We start from the raw sequence: 15,791 nt of genomic DNA, 5'->3' as shown, positions 1-15,791 counted from the left end.
TTTCTTCTGCCAGGTGACGACCTGAATTATGACACGTAGCTCCCGTTTGTAGATCAGAGGGGCCTTTGTGGCTCCTTGCAGGCATTGCCCATCTTTTACCAGGATCTGATCAAAGCCTGGAACATGGTCGCCGCATGGCGCAACTCTCCGCTGTCAGGAGTAGCAACTATTGTCAGGGAGCCGCTGCTGAGGAATTCGCCCCTCCACCCTTTTCAGGGGCTGGCGGAGAGGAGGGCTATGGCTGCCGGGGTGACCAGGATCGGGGATGTGCTGGGTGGCGGAGTAGTGGGCTGGATGATTTCCCAGGAGTTGGCGCAACGTGCGTCGGTGGATGTCTGGCTCATGGCCAGTGCCATCCAGGACCTTAGAATAGTCGCGCTCGGTCCCGATGTCATTCTGGGTCTCGAGGTGGCGCAGGTGCGCGGTGGTCTTCCCTCCGAGTGTACCCCTATTTGGACAGAAATCCACATTGGCCCCAGGTCCTGAACCCTCCCTCAGGAGCCGGTGCTTCGCAATCTGAGTCACTTCGCGGAAATGCCCACAGTGCACAGTGTGGAGGGGTTTCCTGTATAGGCTGCTGCTGAACACCCTTCACTTCCCTGCTCTCGTCCACTGCCTGGACATGCCCTGGCATGCCTTGTTGCTGCCCAGTGACGGAGTTCCCCAGTGGGGGACCCTCTACTGGGGTGCCCTCCCATTTTCCATTGGGGACCTGGGGTGGAGGGTGTTGCACGCAGCAGTCCCATACAACTGTAGGCTGTGTCAGTTGACGGACTCCCAAGTTGCCTGTGTTTTTGCGGCCTTGTGGATTCCGTGGACCATGCGTTTGTAAGTTGTTGTAGGCTGCACTCCCTTTTCATTTACTTGAAATACCTTTTGCTTCTGTTTTGTTTGCACTTCAGCCTCATGCTCCTGATCTTACAGGCACCAGTGTGGACGGGGGCTGGGAGGGAGGAGGACCTCCTTGTGAATCTGCTCCTGGGCCTGGCCAAGTTGGCCATTAACAGGTACAGGCAGTGGACGATCAAGAGGTTCGGCCGACCTGACTGTTTGCCCCTCTTCCGCGGCTACGCTCGCGGCCGGGTGTCCCTGGAGGGGGAGCACGCGGTGTCTCCTGGCGCTGTTGAGGCCTTCCATGCTCGGTGGGCACCGTGGGGACTGGGGTGTTTTATTGACCTTCTTAATCACATTTTGGTTTAATGTTTGTAAATTTCCTTTAAATTTAGTCTTTGTTTTTGCTGTTTCCCTTTCAGGGGCTGCTTTTTAATTTGTCCCCAATTTTGTTAATTTAGTTTATTTGGTTGACCCAAAAGAGCAGAATGTTGGATGTGTTTGGGAGATAATGGTGGCAATTATATGTTTAACCTCCCTTCCCCCTGAACCGCCCTCATGTCTGATTTATCTTTCCAGTGACAATTCAGGGCAGGATGCGTAAATTGAGGCTGACCCACTCCCATCAGTTTAAGGAAATGCTTTCATCCTCAACAGAACGATAATCAGCTTGACCACTAAACATGCTTAAGGGAACAGGGCAAACAGTATTGTGAACTCATAAAATTATATAATCCTCTGCATAGTGAGGGGCCTCTATCAAATAACTTGGAAAAAATAATGGGGTTTGGGCTTCATAGTGAAAAACTATCAGTGAAGAATTTGGTATATTTTATTTTGCTGTTGTTTACTCTTTCCTTCTTCCTGTTTGTCTTCCGGGTCTTATTTATGGAGTACTTTTGTTGTAAATCATGCTTCTTCCTAGAAAGCTACACCTTGTGATATTATTGTATGATTTTCTCCCAGCATTAAAACTACGCAAAGCAGGAGCACAGGTAATACAAGAAAAGTACTGTATGGCCATTTACCAGAATACTCAGCAGTATCCGGTGATGTGGATCAACTTGATGTCCAGGTCAGCGAAGAAACAGAAGTGGGGCCTAACGGGTTCTTCAGGCTGGTGTCCTGGCCTGGAAGCCAGTAAAAGTGCTGACAAACAATATTAAAAATAAATCTTCTTGTAAAGGAGATTGATAAGCTTCAAAGCTTGTATTTTGATGGGAGCCCAGAAGCTACTTCCTTAAATAGTTTTTTTCCTTCCCAGTCCCAGCTTTCTAGTAGACGTCTGAGATGTGCCTATACAGGCATGGGCTAGTCATTGTGCTCATGGGTTGATTCCTCTCTGACCTCAGATACGTCAGTAGGTTTAGGAGCAGAACCTAGCCCACTTTGCTATATTAAGGCAGCAAGAAGTGCCAAGGATTGACTATGTCTGTTTTTCCCTCTTACTGAGTGGAATAAGCCCAATAAACTCTGATGCTCTGTTTCACTCAGTAGCATGCCTGAAAGATGGTGAAACTAAACAAAAAGAAATTGGGGCAGAATCGTCCGGTCCCGTTGGGGTCGGGTGTCATGGCAGGCATGAGCGGACGATACATCGAGAAGGCCAAAAACCGGTTTTATGCCGTTGTGAAGCCAGTTTGCAATTGTTCACTCCACCGGTCAATAGTGGGCCGCGTTTTCCACCGCCAAATGTCGGGAAGCTAATTTCAATACTTTAGCATGCATTATAAACCCTGCTCGCCGGAATCATTCCCCTACACTGGATCATCTGGGCATGCCGATGTGCTTCACAACTGAACATAAGGGACGTGCAACTGGCGAGCTGCATTTGGGACTTCGAGGTTTGTTTGCCTACCTTTTTCAGCAGCACTCATGGTCATCAGCACCAAGCTTCACAGGCAGCACCACATCACTTTTAAGAGGGCTCATGGGCACGTCCCTGCCTACCAGGCCTGCTGGAAGGCTTTTCAACGGCTGCAGAGCGAGAGCTTGTTTGGGGGAGGGAGAGAAGAGGCCTCAGGAAAGGGAAGAGGCTGCAGGGCGAGGGCTGCACTGGAAAAAGTGGGTATCCCAGGGTGTGTGTGGGGGCACTTGCTGATCTGTGCAAATGATCTGAAGATGGTGAGGACTGAGGAGGCAGTCTCCAGAGGAGATGAGGCCAGATGGAGATGTGAGGGTGTGCGTGAGACAGTGAGTGGCGATGTCCCTTGAGCTGGCAGTGAGTGAGATACTAGTGAATGTGTGATGGCCTTGTGAGTGTGAGTTTACAGTGATGAGATGGTTGCCTTACCCTAGCGGCACAGATGAGATCATTCATCCTCTTTCTGCACTGGATGGCCAGTCTGTCCTGTGCTATGTTGGCACTGACCACCACTGCCATCAACTGCCATGCCTGAGTGCTGAGATTGCTGGACCTCCTATGGCCAGAGTGAAGGTGGAGGACATCACAGCGGGCCTCCAAAAGGCATTCCAATGTTGGGGTCACTGGACTGTTCTTGGCCATGTCTTCACTGGAGCAACCCTGGGCTGCAAACATTGAGAAGTGTATGTGTGGCTGCAGTTTAAATATGGTGCCCAGCATGAGGGAGAGGCGAGGTAATGGCTTGGCGACCAATCAGAGGCCTGCCGCCAGCAAGACATTGTGTTTCCTGTGGTTGCATAATTAATGAGGCGAGAAGCAGATATGGCGCGAAAACCCACCATTGCGACCAGCGGGAGAAACATATTTTTTCACGCCCGCTACCGCACTTAGTGCAAATCTGGGACGATTCCGCCCATAGTTGTTGATATTACGAAATAGCTACTCAGGAATTAGAGCCTTTGAACTTCTGGATTTCAATTATCTTCTTGGGTTACTAGGCTTATTTTAAAATCATTTCTAAAAAATATTCCTCCTTTTGTGCCGAATTCTTCCCAAGGCCCAATTCTCTCCTGAAGGTAAAAGCAAAATACTGCGGATGCTGGAAATCTGAAACAAAAATAAAAATAGCTGGAAAAACTCAGCAGGTCTGACAGCATCTGCGGAGAGGAACACAGTTAACGTTTCGAGTCGAAATGTTAACTGTGTTCCTCTCCGCAGATGCTGACAGACCTGCTGAGTTTTTCCAGCTATTTTTATTTTTCCCTCCTGAAGGTGTTGATTCCATGCAGGGGTGCAGTTTGATTGGCAGGCCGATCGCTGTCTGTACATAAAATTACATAGAAATTCACAGATGTTACAACAAAAATAAGCCTCTCGGTCCAACCAGTCCATGTGAACAAATAGCCATACTGTACCGCACTTACCCACCCTGTACAGATATCCCTTCATTCCCTTTCCTTAATCCACCAAGCCAATCTAATCTTGAACAACATTGTTTCTGCTTCAACCACTAACCTTGCAAGTGATTCCACAGCTTCTTAGTTCTCCAAGTCAATGTTTCTCCTACCCTCTGTTCTAATCTCTTAGCTGTAATATTGTATGATTGGCTCCTCATTCTAGACCCCTCAACTGCTGGAGACAGTCTGCTTCTATTTGCTCTGTCCCATCCTTTCACAATTTTAAGCAATTCTGCCATTTCACCCCATATCCTGTGTATTTCCAATGAATAAAGACCCAACGTTTTCAAGTCGTTATACAGATTTGCATTTCGCCGTACAAAGCAGCATCTTAGTAAATCAATCATTCTGTTTTCATTCAATGCAGACCCATAACCTGTATGTCCCTGATTCTCAGTAAGGTGCAGGTACCCAAGGGTGCTGCGACCATTGGTGTGCTCCATTATCATGCAGTTGAAACCAGACTGAGAATTCAACCTGACACTTTCCTACTCATTGCCTTAACCAGTTGAGCTATTATATAGATAATAAAAATGTTTATGCTCAAACTGTCACAGATTTAGGAACTTACTATAAATCCTTTAAAAAAAAGAAATATGTTCAGATTTAAGAAAGTGAATTTAACATATTGGGACGTAACTTCCAACTAGCATCGGAAAGAGATGGCCCACAGGAATTAGAAGAAATAAATATATACTTACCTGCCCTTGAAAATTATGTTGGCACTTCCGTTTGCTGGAGCTGCTTGGGGCCTGCATCGAAAGATTCCTTGCAGGTGCAAGCGAAGTGCAGCTCCAGTGAATTCAAGGAGAGGTGGGGGGTTTTGGAGGTCGAAGGGGCCGGGGGATCGGTGGGATGGGAGGAGTTGGAGGTCAGGGGGGTCAGAGGTCAGGGGCGGGGGTGGTCAGGGGGGGTGGGGGTTTTGGGGGTCGGAGTTCGGGTGTTAGGGGTCGGAGGCCAGGGGTGGGGGTCGGGGTGGGCGGTGGGGGTGGGGGTTGGGGAGTTGGAGTTCGGGGGCGGGAGATTGGGGGGATAGGAGGGTCGGAGGCGGGGGGGATTGCGTGGTGGGGGGTGGTGAGTGGATTCCCATGGGGGGGGGTGGGGTTGGGGTTTGCGGGGAGTCCCATGGGGGGAAGGGAGGGGCGGGCATGTGGGGGGAGTCGCATCGGGTTGCTCTGGGTTTTTACAATAGTTACCCAGAAGTTAAAAGAGGTTTTAATTCTTCTAACTTTTTCTGAGTAAACTATTGGTGTAACCCTGGAAGAACCAACCCAAGTTTACGATTTAAACCGCATTTTCGAATGGCTCCCAGCGTGGGGCAATTGTCCAGAGGAAGTGTTCACAATTTCCGTTCAAATCCTCACCTGGGAACTTCCGAGAGGGATTCCCCAACGCATCTTTGGGATACTCCCCAAACCCGACACTGAGGAGCTCGAGGCTACGGCACATTAATTTTGAATTGTCTTCTTAAATTCATGAAATAAAGCACTTAAATCATTTACCAAAGACAGGTTCTTTCAACTTAACTGCTTTAAAATTGATCCAGCATCATTGAAATAAAATATTTAATGATAATTTAACAAAATGGTATTTTTGCATGTAAATGATGGATGGGTTATTCTTGATATATTAAAATAACACAGTATAGTACTTAAGATACCCCACAGATTTTTAGAAAATTATTTTTCCTGATATTGGCAGAAACTAAATAAGGCTACTTATCAAAACTTGCTTTTTAAAGCAACATCCATCAGGAAACCATATAACTTTTTACAAGAGGGGTCAATTTCAGGAATGCAAAGGTTCCGTGATCACTGACCTTCACTAGGTACCTTTGGGTTCAGTTCCAGTGGCATCAATTTTGACTTGCTGAAGTGTGTGTTAACAGGGTGGTAATGCACTCAGATGGAATCAGTAGTCTTCCTACCCTATTAATGGCAACACTTTGCCCACTGATTCTTTTACACACTAAGGCAAATCAGGTGGGTGGTTCAGGTGGTGTGGTGTTAGGCTGAAATGATGGTGGGACTGAACCCAAAGGATAGGTGACCTGCTGCTCCTTTTGTCTGATTGCACTTTGCAGGGATGGAGGAAGAAACAGCTTAACGAGTTTTCAGCACACCCCAGCTTCCTTCAACCTTCCTGGAAGTCCTACCAAAGGAAGTCAGGCTCAGGAGAGAAGTTCTTTTTCCAGCCAATGGAAGGAGAATTCTGAAATACTAAGTGCACCAGGCATGAAGAGAGATTACTGAGAATATCAGCTACAGGAACATCACCCCAGGACCTGGATACAATGCAGGAAGCACTTAATGCACCTGCACATCAAGCAAATGCCCCACAAATGTATATTCTCCGATGTAGGCGATATTCTCACCCTATCTCACTGTAGGACATGACTGTGCACAACACAGAGAGAGGAGTAAACCAACATCATGAACCTCGCCAAATTGAAGAATCAAGTGCTGGAAATCGATGGCTCCTCAAAAGCTGCCAGAATAAGACATTTCACGGTCAGAGCTTCTATCAACAGGTTTTCTGACTTGTACCTCTTCCTGAACTTCTGATAAACGACATCAAGCTGAATTGTAGTGCCCAACACCTATTACTGTTCAGTTTATCAATGCCACCCTCAATTTTGCTCTTATTCTCTTTCTTCCAGGTCCTTCTCAGCGGCTGCAACAAACATAGGGAGGCAGCACAGGGAAGGAGAATCCTCCTGAGGAAGCAAAGTACACATATTCATACACACTTGCAAGCATCAGGACAGGGATTGGCTCCCCAGCTGTGATAGAGAGTGTGTTAGAGGATGAAGTACCCAGTACTAGTGTGCAGAAGCAGGTATTGTTGGCAGGGACATCACAGGGCATAGTGCACTGGAGGCTGAAGTCCTCCACCAGCTATACTGAGAAGGGCAGCCAGAGTCAAATCTGTGGCACCATGAGTGGCTCAGCTGTACAGGGGAACAGGAGGAAGATTGGGAAAGCAATAGTGATCAGGGACTCTATAGTTAGAGGAACAGACAGGAGTTTCTGAAGTCACAGATGTGATTCTAGGATGGTATGCTGCCTCCCTGGCACCAGGATTCAGGACATCACAAAGCGGCTGCAGAGCATTCTGAGAAGTGATGATGAACAGCCAGAGGTCATGGTTCATATTGGTGCCATAGGTACATAGGTAGAATGAGTGCTGAGGTCCTGCAGGCAGATTTTAGGGAGTTAGGAAAGAGACTAACAAGTAGGACCTTAAAGATAGTAATCTCCACATTACTCCCAGTACCACATACTAGTGATTATAGAATAGAAGGATAGATTGTGGCTGGAGAGATAATGCAGGTGGACTTTAAACTCCTGGTTCATTGGAACTGGTTCTGGGGAAGTGGTACCTGTATGGACCAATGTGGTGCACCTAAAGAGAACTGTGCCAATGTCCTTGCGAGGTGGTTAACTAATGCCATTGGGGTAGATTTAAACTAACTTGTCAGGGGCATGAGAACCAGGATGTAAAATTTTGATGGATTAACAAGGTGCATAAGAAAATTGGGAGGAGCACTAGAGTAACAAATAATAAGGCACTAGGTGGGGTCAGATTAAGAGATAATGCATGAGGTCTAATTTAGATTTAAGGAGCATGTATGCAAATACACGAAGGGTGGTAAATAAGGCTGGTGAGATGCAGGCCCAAATAGCCAAATGGAAATACAACATTGTGGCAATAACGGAGACATAGCGCAAAAAAGGGCAGGACGCGGTACTAAATACTCCTGGATACAGGGGGTGGAATTTAGTGGAGCCTGCTGAAATGGGCAGGATGGCAGGTAGATAGGGGAAATCATGCGGGAGGCCACGTATCTGACTCCTGGCAGCGGGAAAACTGTTGTGTATTTAGTGAGTGACAGGAAGGGCCCAACATGGGAAACTCACCTGCTAGTGGAAGGCAACTAGGCTCCTTAATGATCCACTTAAAACCTATTATCCCTCAGCTCACCAGGGTTCAAATAGAATCTATTTGGCTAGAGCTAAGGAACAAGAAAGGTGCAATAGCAATGCTGGCTATACCTTTAGGGTGCTAACCAGTGGGGAAAATATACAGGAACAAATTTTCAGGGAAATTACAGAGAGGTGAAAAAAACTACAGATTATTTGTAAAGCGGGGTGGGGGGGTGCTTTAATTATCTGGCTATAGGTTTTGATTATAATGGTGTAAAGGGCAGAGATGGGGAAACACTTCTGAAGTGTGTTCAAGATAACTTTATTGATCAGTATGTTCCCAGCCCAACAAGGAGGGTGGCATTGCTGGGTCTGGTTCTGAGGAATGAGGTGGGTCAAGTGGATCACGTGTTAGTCAGGGAGCTTTTGGGAAACAGTGACCATGGTATCATAAGGTTTAAATTAGACATGAAAAAGGACAAGGAGCAATTTAAAGTAAAAATACAAGATTGAAAGATGGCCAGTTTTAGTGGAGTGAGAACTGATCTACCCCAGTTAAACTGGATTCAAAGGTAATTCGCCTCCGTCGCATCTGTTCTGATGATGCCACTTTCAAAAACGGTTCCTCTGACATGTTTTCCTTCTTCAACACAAAAACAGAATTACCTGGAAAAACTCAGCAGGTCTGGCAGCATCAGCGGAGAAGAAGAAGAAGAGCAAGAAAAGAAAAAGAAAAGCTTTTCTTCTTCTTCTCCGCCGATGCTGCCAGACCTGCTGAGTTTTTCCAGGTAATTCTGTTTTTGTTTTGGATTTCCAGCATCCGCAGTTTTTTGTTTTTATCTCTATTTTTACCTTCTTCCTTGACCGAGGTTTTCCACCCACGGTGGTTGACAGGGCCTTCAACCGTGTCCGGCCCATCTCCCGCGCATCCGCCCTCACAATCTTCCTCTCCCTCCCAGAAACATGATAGGGTCCCCCTTGTCCTCACTTATCACCCCACCAGCCTCCGCATTCAATGGATCATCCTCCGCCATTTCCGCCAACTCCAGCATGATGCCACCACCAAACACATCTTCCCTTCACCCCCCATGGCGGCATTCCGCAGGGATCATTCCCTCCAGGACACCCTGGTCCACTCCTCCATCACCCCTACACCTCAACCCCCTCCCACGGCACCTTCCCATGCAACCGCAGAAGGTGCAACACCTGCCCCTTTACTTCCCCTCTCCTCACCGTCCAAGGGCCCAAACACTTCTTTCAAGTGAAGCAGCGTTTCACTTGCACTTCCCTCAATTTAGTATACTGCATTCGCTGCTCCCAATGCAGTTTCCTCTACATTGGAGAGACCAAATGCAGACTGGATGACCGCTTTGCGGAACACCTTCGGTCTGTCCACAAGCATGACCCAGACCTCCCTGTCACTTGCCATTTCAACACTCCACCCTGCTCTCATGCCCACATGTCCATCTTTGGCCTGCTGCATTGTTCCAGTGAAGCTCAACACAAAAAGAGGAACAGCAACTCATCTTCCGACTAGGCACTTTACAGCCTTCCGGACTGAATATTGAGTTCAACAATTTTAGACCATGAACTCTCTCCTCCATCCCGACCCCCTTTCCGACCCCCCTTTTTTCCAATAACTTATATAGGTTTTTCTTTTTCCACCTATTTCCATTATTTTTAAATGTATTTCCATCCATTGTTTTATCTCTGCGTTTTAGCCTATTTCGATCCCTTCCCCCCACCCCACCCCCACTAGGGCTATCTGTACCTTTATTATCACATTCCTTAGATAATATCACCAGCTTCAATACCTCTTTGTCCTTTTGTCTATGACATCTTTTGGTTATCTCCACCTATCACTGGCCCTCTATCCAGCTCTACCTGTCCCACCCCCCTTAAACCACCTTATATCTCACCTCTTTTCTATTTTTCCTTAGTTCTGTTGAAGAGACATACGGACTCGAAATGTTAACTGCGTTCCTCTCCGCAGATGCTGTCAGACCTGCTGAGTTTTTCCAGGTATTTTTGTTTTTGTTTTGGATTCAAAGATAGGCAGGCAAAGCAGCAACAGAGCAATGGCATGCCTTTAAAGGGGAGATGATTTAGATAAAGTTCATCCACATTCTTCAGAGCCTTCTGGATGACAAGAGTAAGATGAAGCAGAAGAAAGGGTGAATGACCAATGTCGGGTTGATAACACAATTGAGAACCAGACTGAACGTAGGTAGTTCAGAGAGGAAGGGAAAAGAGTTTATCAAGGAGGCAAAAGGAGAGTACAAGTAGAGATGGCAACTAACATAAAGGGGAATCTAAAAGTCTTCTATGGACAGAGAAATCAAAAAAGGAATAGTAAGAGGGTGTGGTCCCAACTAGGGATTAAAAAGGGCATACATGCATAGAGACAGAAGAGAGCAGAGCTGAGGTATTAAATTAATACTTGCAACCATCTTTAACATGGAAGAAGATGCTGCCCAGTCAAAGTGAAAGAGAAGGCCATTGAGACACTGGATGGACTAAAATTGACAATGATTAGGGATTTGAAAGGATGGCTGTACTTAAAGCTTATTAGGCACTAGGCTCAGATAGGATGCATCCAAGGATGCTGAGGAAAGTAAGGGAGGAAATTATAGAGGTGCTGTCCTTTATCTTCCAAACCTCCTTAGATATGAGGGTGGTGCAGAGTATTGGAGAATTACAAATGTTACACAATTTGTTCACAAATGAGTGTAAGGATAAATCCAGTGACCTGTTTAATCTTGGTGGTGGGAAAACTTTTAGAGATGATAATCTGAGACAAAATTAACAGCCACTTGGAAAAGCGCAGTTTTAATTAAGGAAAGCCAGTATAGATTTGTTAAAGGAAAATAGTGTTTAACCAACTTGATTGAGTTTTATGATGAAGTAACAGAATGGTTTATGAGGGTATCCGTTTTGTGAGCATAAATTATAATTGGAGCATAGTAGAAAAACAGAGTGAGAGAGATAAAAAGAAATAGTCCGATATCTTGCAGAGACATGAGCCATTGCCAAATACAATATCATCAGCCTGAACTATGAAACTGTTTCAGTTCACCAAACATGTGCTGTGCAGTTCAGAAATCATCAACATTCTGTTTATGGCTGGAGGCAAAGTGAACCTAAATTGACACATATATAACAGCCATTATTCTGTCATATACCTTATTACTTTAGAATGAGTTTAACTGTTCCTGCATCATCCTAATCATTATAAATTAAAGTTTTAGTATGGATTCAATTGCTATCATTTATAAGGATTCTGAAAAAAGACACAGAAAGATGGTGACCTGAAAGCACACACGAATAACCCAAATAAAGACAATTTGAAAATGAACTCAAGAACAGCGTTAAATGTTGTAAGCAGTTTTGATTAATAATTTAAAATGCTAGTTGGAAAACTATAGAAAACCAATTTTAAAGGAAGGTTATTTCATAAATATAAACTTATCTACATACAAAAAGAAAATACTATGACCCAAATTACTAATCCATCAGCAAGTTTCAATAATTTTTAAATTTATTGAAACCGTTATGTAATGTTCTTTCTCCCCACCTCCATTGAAGCCCTCCCTGTATCCCGCGCACTGACACAATTGCTGTGTAGACCAGGAAAACTCCTGTTTGCTACTTATTCTGAACTGAATTAGATTGTATGATTTGACTAGGCATTGTAAATTATCTGTATCATGTGAAGAAAGGGTTAGACTCTGCTGTAGTGACCATTGTCAAATACACCTTTTATGTGTAAGGGACAATTTTATGTAATCATATTCCTGGGAAAAAATAGCATGAAACAATAGTCTGAAATTTTGATTAAGCCCATAAGTGGACTCAGGGGTCATGTTGCGTGATTATTCTGCCCTCAGTCGTGGTTAGACAGGCAGCATATAAACTTTGTGCTGCCTCCTCATCACCCTGATTGTGGTGTGTAGCCCACTTCTAAATTTACTGCTGATTAGCTACACGCTCAACAGGGGCTCCCAGTGCATCCAGAACTAGCATGAGTTACAGCTAATCTGCACTTCTTAATGGAGAGGTGTAAGGCTGCAGAAGCCGGTGGAACTATGAAAACATTTTAGCAAGGAAATGTCTATCAATTGAGCAGTAGGCCAGAAAGAGGCTCCTAGTGGTGCTAGAAGGTCAAGTCCAGGGGGTTGAAAGGAGGAGAGAGGACCTCCAGGCACACCAACAATAGAATGTAATCAGATAGCCATGGAGGTCAATTCAAGAAGTCTTGCCCCAAGCATCTGGCAGCAATGCTAAAAAAAAAATGATCTCACATCGGTGGTCAAGTTCTGTGAGTTCACCTCCTAATTACTGCATCACCAACCTCTAGAAGTCGGCCTGAGGTAGCAATGGGGGTGAACAATTGCTGAGGCCAGCAGGTGAGAAGATCTACCTCTGTTCAGTGGAACATTGGCCTAGTTCTGTAAGTAAGTGTTAGGCAACCTAGTACTCATCCTTCATCTCCACTGCCTCTTCCATGCCCCCATTTCCCCTCCATACCTCCTCATATGTCCCATGCCCCCTCCATACCAACTCAGTTAGTATCCACCATGGACAGAATTCGTGAGCCCTATAATGACAACTGAAAGTCTTTGAAATGTTCATGAGAAAAATAAATAAACAATCATCCATTCAAACTACACTTGAAAAAAAAAGCTTCTCTGAGGAGCCCATAAACTGTCAATAAAACACATAGCCATTCAAACTTCTCATGGAAAAAAAGTCCCTCTCTGTTTAAATGCTCATAAATCTGTCAATATAAACCAACAACTATTCAAAAACCTCTTCAAAAAACTTCAATCCTACAAACCACTCATAAAATTGTCGATCAAACAAAGCTCAGAGTGTGCTTCCTAGTTTGTGAACAATTTAAACAATTAGCTGCTAAGCTAAATCTATTAGTGAGGACTGGAGCTTAGCCAAGAATTCATTATGAAATTCTATTGCAGTACTGATAGAACAAATACTCCAGGGGCAGAATTTTCCCATTGGCATGTGGGGGCAGGCCCCACACGTTCGTGTGTAAAATGATGCACGGTGACATCGGGCAAGCATCCTGACATCACAGTGCGCCATCGCGATATTTCACTGGGCGGGCACACGATGATATCCTCTGTGTGCCCGCCATTAATTAACCAGCCACTTAAGGCCCTTGACTCACCAAATGATGCTGATTTTTCAGCGCCCATGCAATCGTCAGGTCAGCGCACGGGCGCAATGGACAGGCGGGTAGGATACATTTGTATAAACCTCATCCACGGGCAGGATAAGGGGGCTCACTGGGGTTGTGAGTGTGCATTGATTTTTCAAAGTTATTGAAAAATGCCTGTGTGATCTGCAATACTTCAAAACGTGTACCAGCTGCTTTGTCTGGACTCTTAACCTTCAGGTCAGCACTCTGCAGTGAGGAATCTTTTTTGGGCCTGCCGCTTTCAGGAAGCCCTCCCTTAGCCTGGAAATGGGAGCTGAACTCTCCACTGGAGGCAGCTCCTCTGAGGAGGAAGGGAGGACTAGAAGGGAGAGGAGTCCAGGAATGCACATTCAGCCTTCAGGGGAGCCACCTTTGGGAGGCCAGGTGTAGGCACAAGGGGCACAGGACCAAGAAGTAGACCAAGGCGGAAGAGGCTGCAGAAGATGCCACTATCCTGCTGCCAGGGTTTACAGATGGCGAAGCAGCTACCTCAACATATCTGAGGTGCAGGGCTGAAGGAGGCTCCATCTCTCAAGGGAGACAGTCAACTATATCTGTCAGGTGATTGGGCCTGAAATCTCCGCTAACTGTGTGGTCAACAGATTACCCACCAGGTCACAGCTGCCCTCAACTTCTATGCCTCAGGCTCCTTCCAGGGGTTGGTGGGTAATCTTTGAGGTATCTCCCAATCTGCTGTCCATACTTGTGTCAAGCAGGTTGCAGACGCTCTGTTCAGGCGTGCATTGACCTTCATCCTCTACCGTTGGGATCAGGCAAGCCAGACACAGCGAGCCAGAGGCTTCGCGGCCATTGCTGGCTTCCCCTGCATCCAGGGTGCACACATGTGGCCATCAAGGCACCAGGAGGTGAGCTCGGTGCCTTCATCAACAGGAAGGGCTTCCACTCCATGAACGTGCAGATAGTGTGTGATCAGAGGATGCTGATTCTACAAGTCTGTGCAAGGTACCCAGGCAGCTGCCACGATGCCTACATCCTCAGACACTCCCAGGTGCCGAGGCTCTTCAGTGCTCCAGCCCGGCTGGATGGATGGCTGCTGGGTGACAAGGGCTATCCTCTCAGAAGGTGGCTCATGACGCCTCTCTGCCACCCAAGTACAGAAGCTGAGCAGTGGTACAATAGGAGCCACGCCTCCACAAGGGCTGTGGTTGAGAGAACTATCGGTCTTCTCAAAATGTGCTTCCGATGCCTGGACCTCTTAGGGGGCCACACTCCAGTACCCCGCACATCGTGTGTCACTGATAGTGGCAGCATGCTGCGCTCTCCACAATCTTGCGCTGGAAAGGGGGGACGCAGTGGACAATGAAGACGTAGACGCAGTGGCTGTGGCTGCACATGATGAGTCAGCAGTGAGTCCGAGGATGAGCAGGCACAGGGAAATGCTGCGGGGGTAGGCATTGACCCGGGCATACTGCAGGGTGGCAGGGACACATGGGAGGCTTTAATCCAACGAATCTTCAGCTAGCACACCACATATGGACCTCCAGACAAGCCTGGGCTGTAGGCTCCATACTCGATACCTAAGTGCAAAATCTGCCAGGTTAGGAGCTGTAACTAAGGGCCTTGTTAAAAATGCCAAATGTCTCACAAAGCACTCCTAACATTTTTGGAAAACATGCACATGCAGAAGAAAAGAGGTACCCTCAGCCATGGTCACATGTCTGAATTTAATATCACAAGCAAAGAAACTTAAGCTGAAAAAAATGACAATGGTGTTCCAATTCAAAGCAAATCATAAAGACCTCATCTCAGGCCAACACAAAAGCACCAGTGATAAACCCGTGGTGTGCCTAAGGCGCCTTAAGTTTACATTTCCAGGTGCTACGTCTTGGTGCTGCCCCATCACTGAGAGTGGCATCTGAGACAGCCTGCTGACTCTGCTGTCCTGTTGGCCTAGACGACCTTGGCGGCCACCCTCTGGCCTGTGGAGCCTGTGTTGAGAGGGAGCTGCCCAGTTCCACAGCTGGCATCTCCCCAGTCCTCACAGCCTCACCGGATGCTACGGTCACTGGGAGAGGTGCGGAAGAGCTACTTCCCTCATCTGGAGCGCCCTGAGAGGTGCCCACAGAGATGCCAGGCAGCTGCTGTGCCAACGTGAAGTTGCTTCGTACCTCCCTGCTCACCGTGGATGGATGGGCACCGAGCTAGGAAACTTGGTGCCCAGACCATCTCCCACACTGGCACTGGCCACCTGAGGTCAATGCTGATGTGAGGGTTTGCTGCTCAGAGCACATCCCCAAGAAGCCCTGATGGGTCTCCTGGAGGAGCTTCTCTATGAGAGGCGCCACTCTCTCCATGGAGGACGCATGGCGCTTGGACATGTGGCTCATTGCTTCGGCGATCGTCCGCGTAGAATCCTCCCCCATGGAGATCAAGCCACATGTATCTCCGCCAGATGCTTCCGCACACCCAGCCGCATTTGCTGCTCCTGCTGCATTGCGGCCGACTCCAGACGCACATCATCAAGCACCGAATGA

Source organism: Cetorhinus maximus, chromosome 4 (assembly GCF_964194155.1).
Source record: "Cetorhinus maximus chromosome 4, sCetMax3.hap1.1, whole genome shotgun sequence".
Taxonomy (NCBI): Eukaryota; Metazoa; Chordata; class Chondrichthyes; order Lamniformes; family Cetorhinidae; genus Cetorhinus; species Cetorhinus maximus.
The sequence above is the reverse complement of the archived record's forward strand: the minus strand, read 5'-3'. Positions refer to the sequence as shown.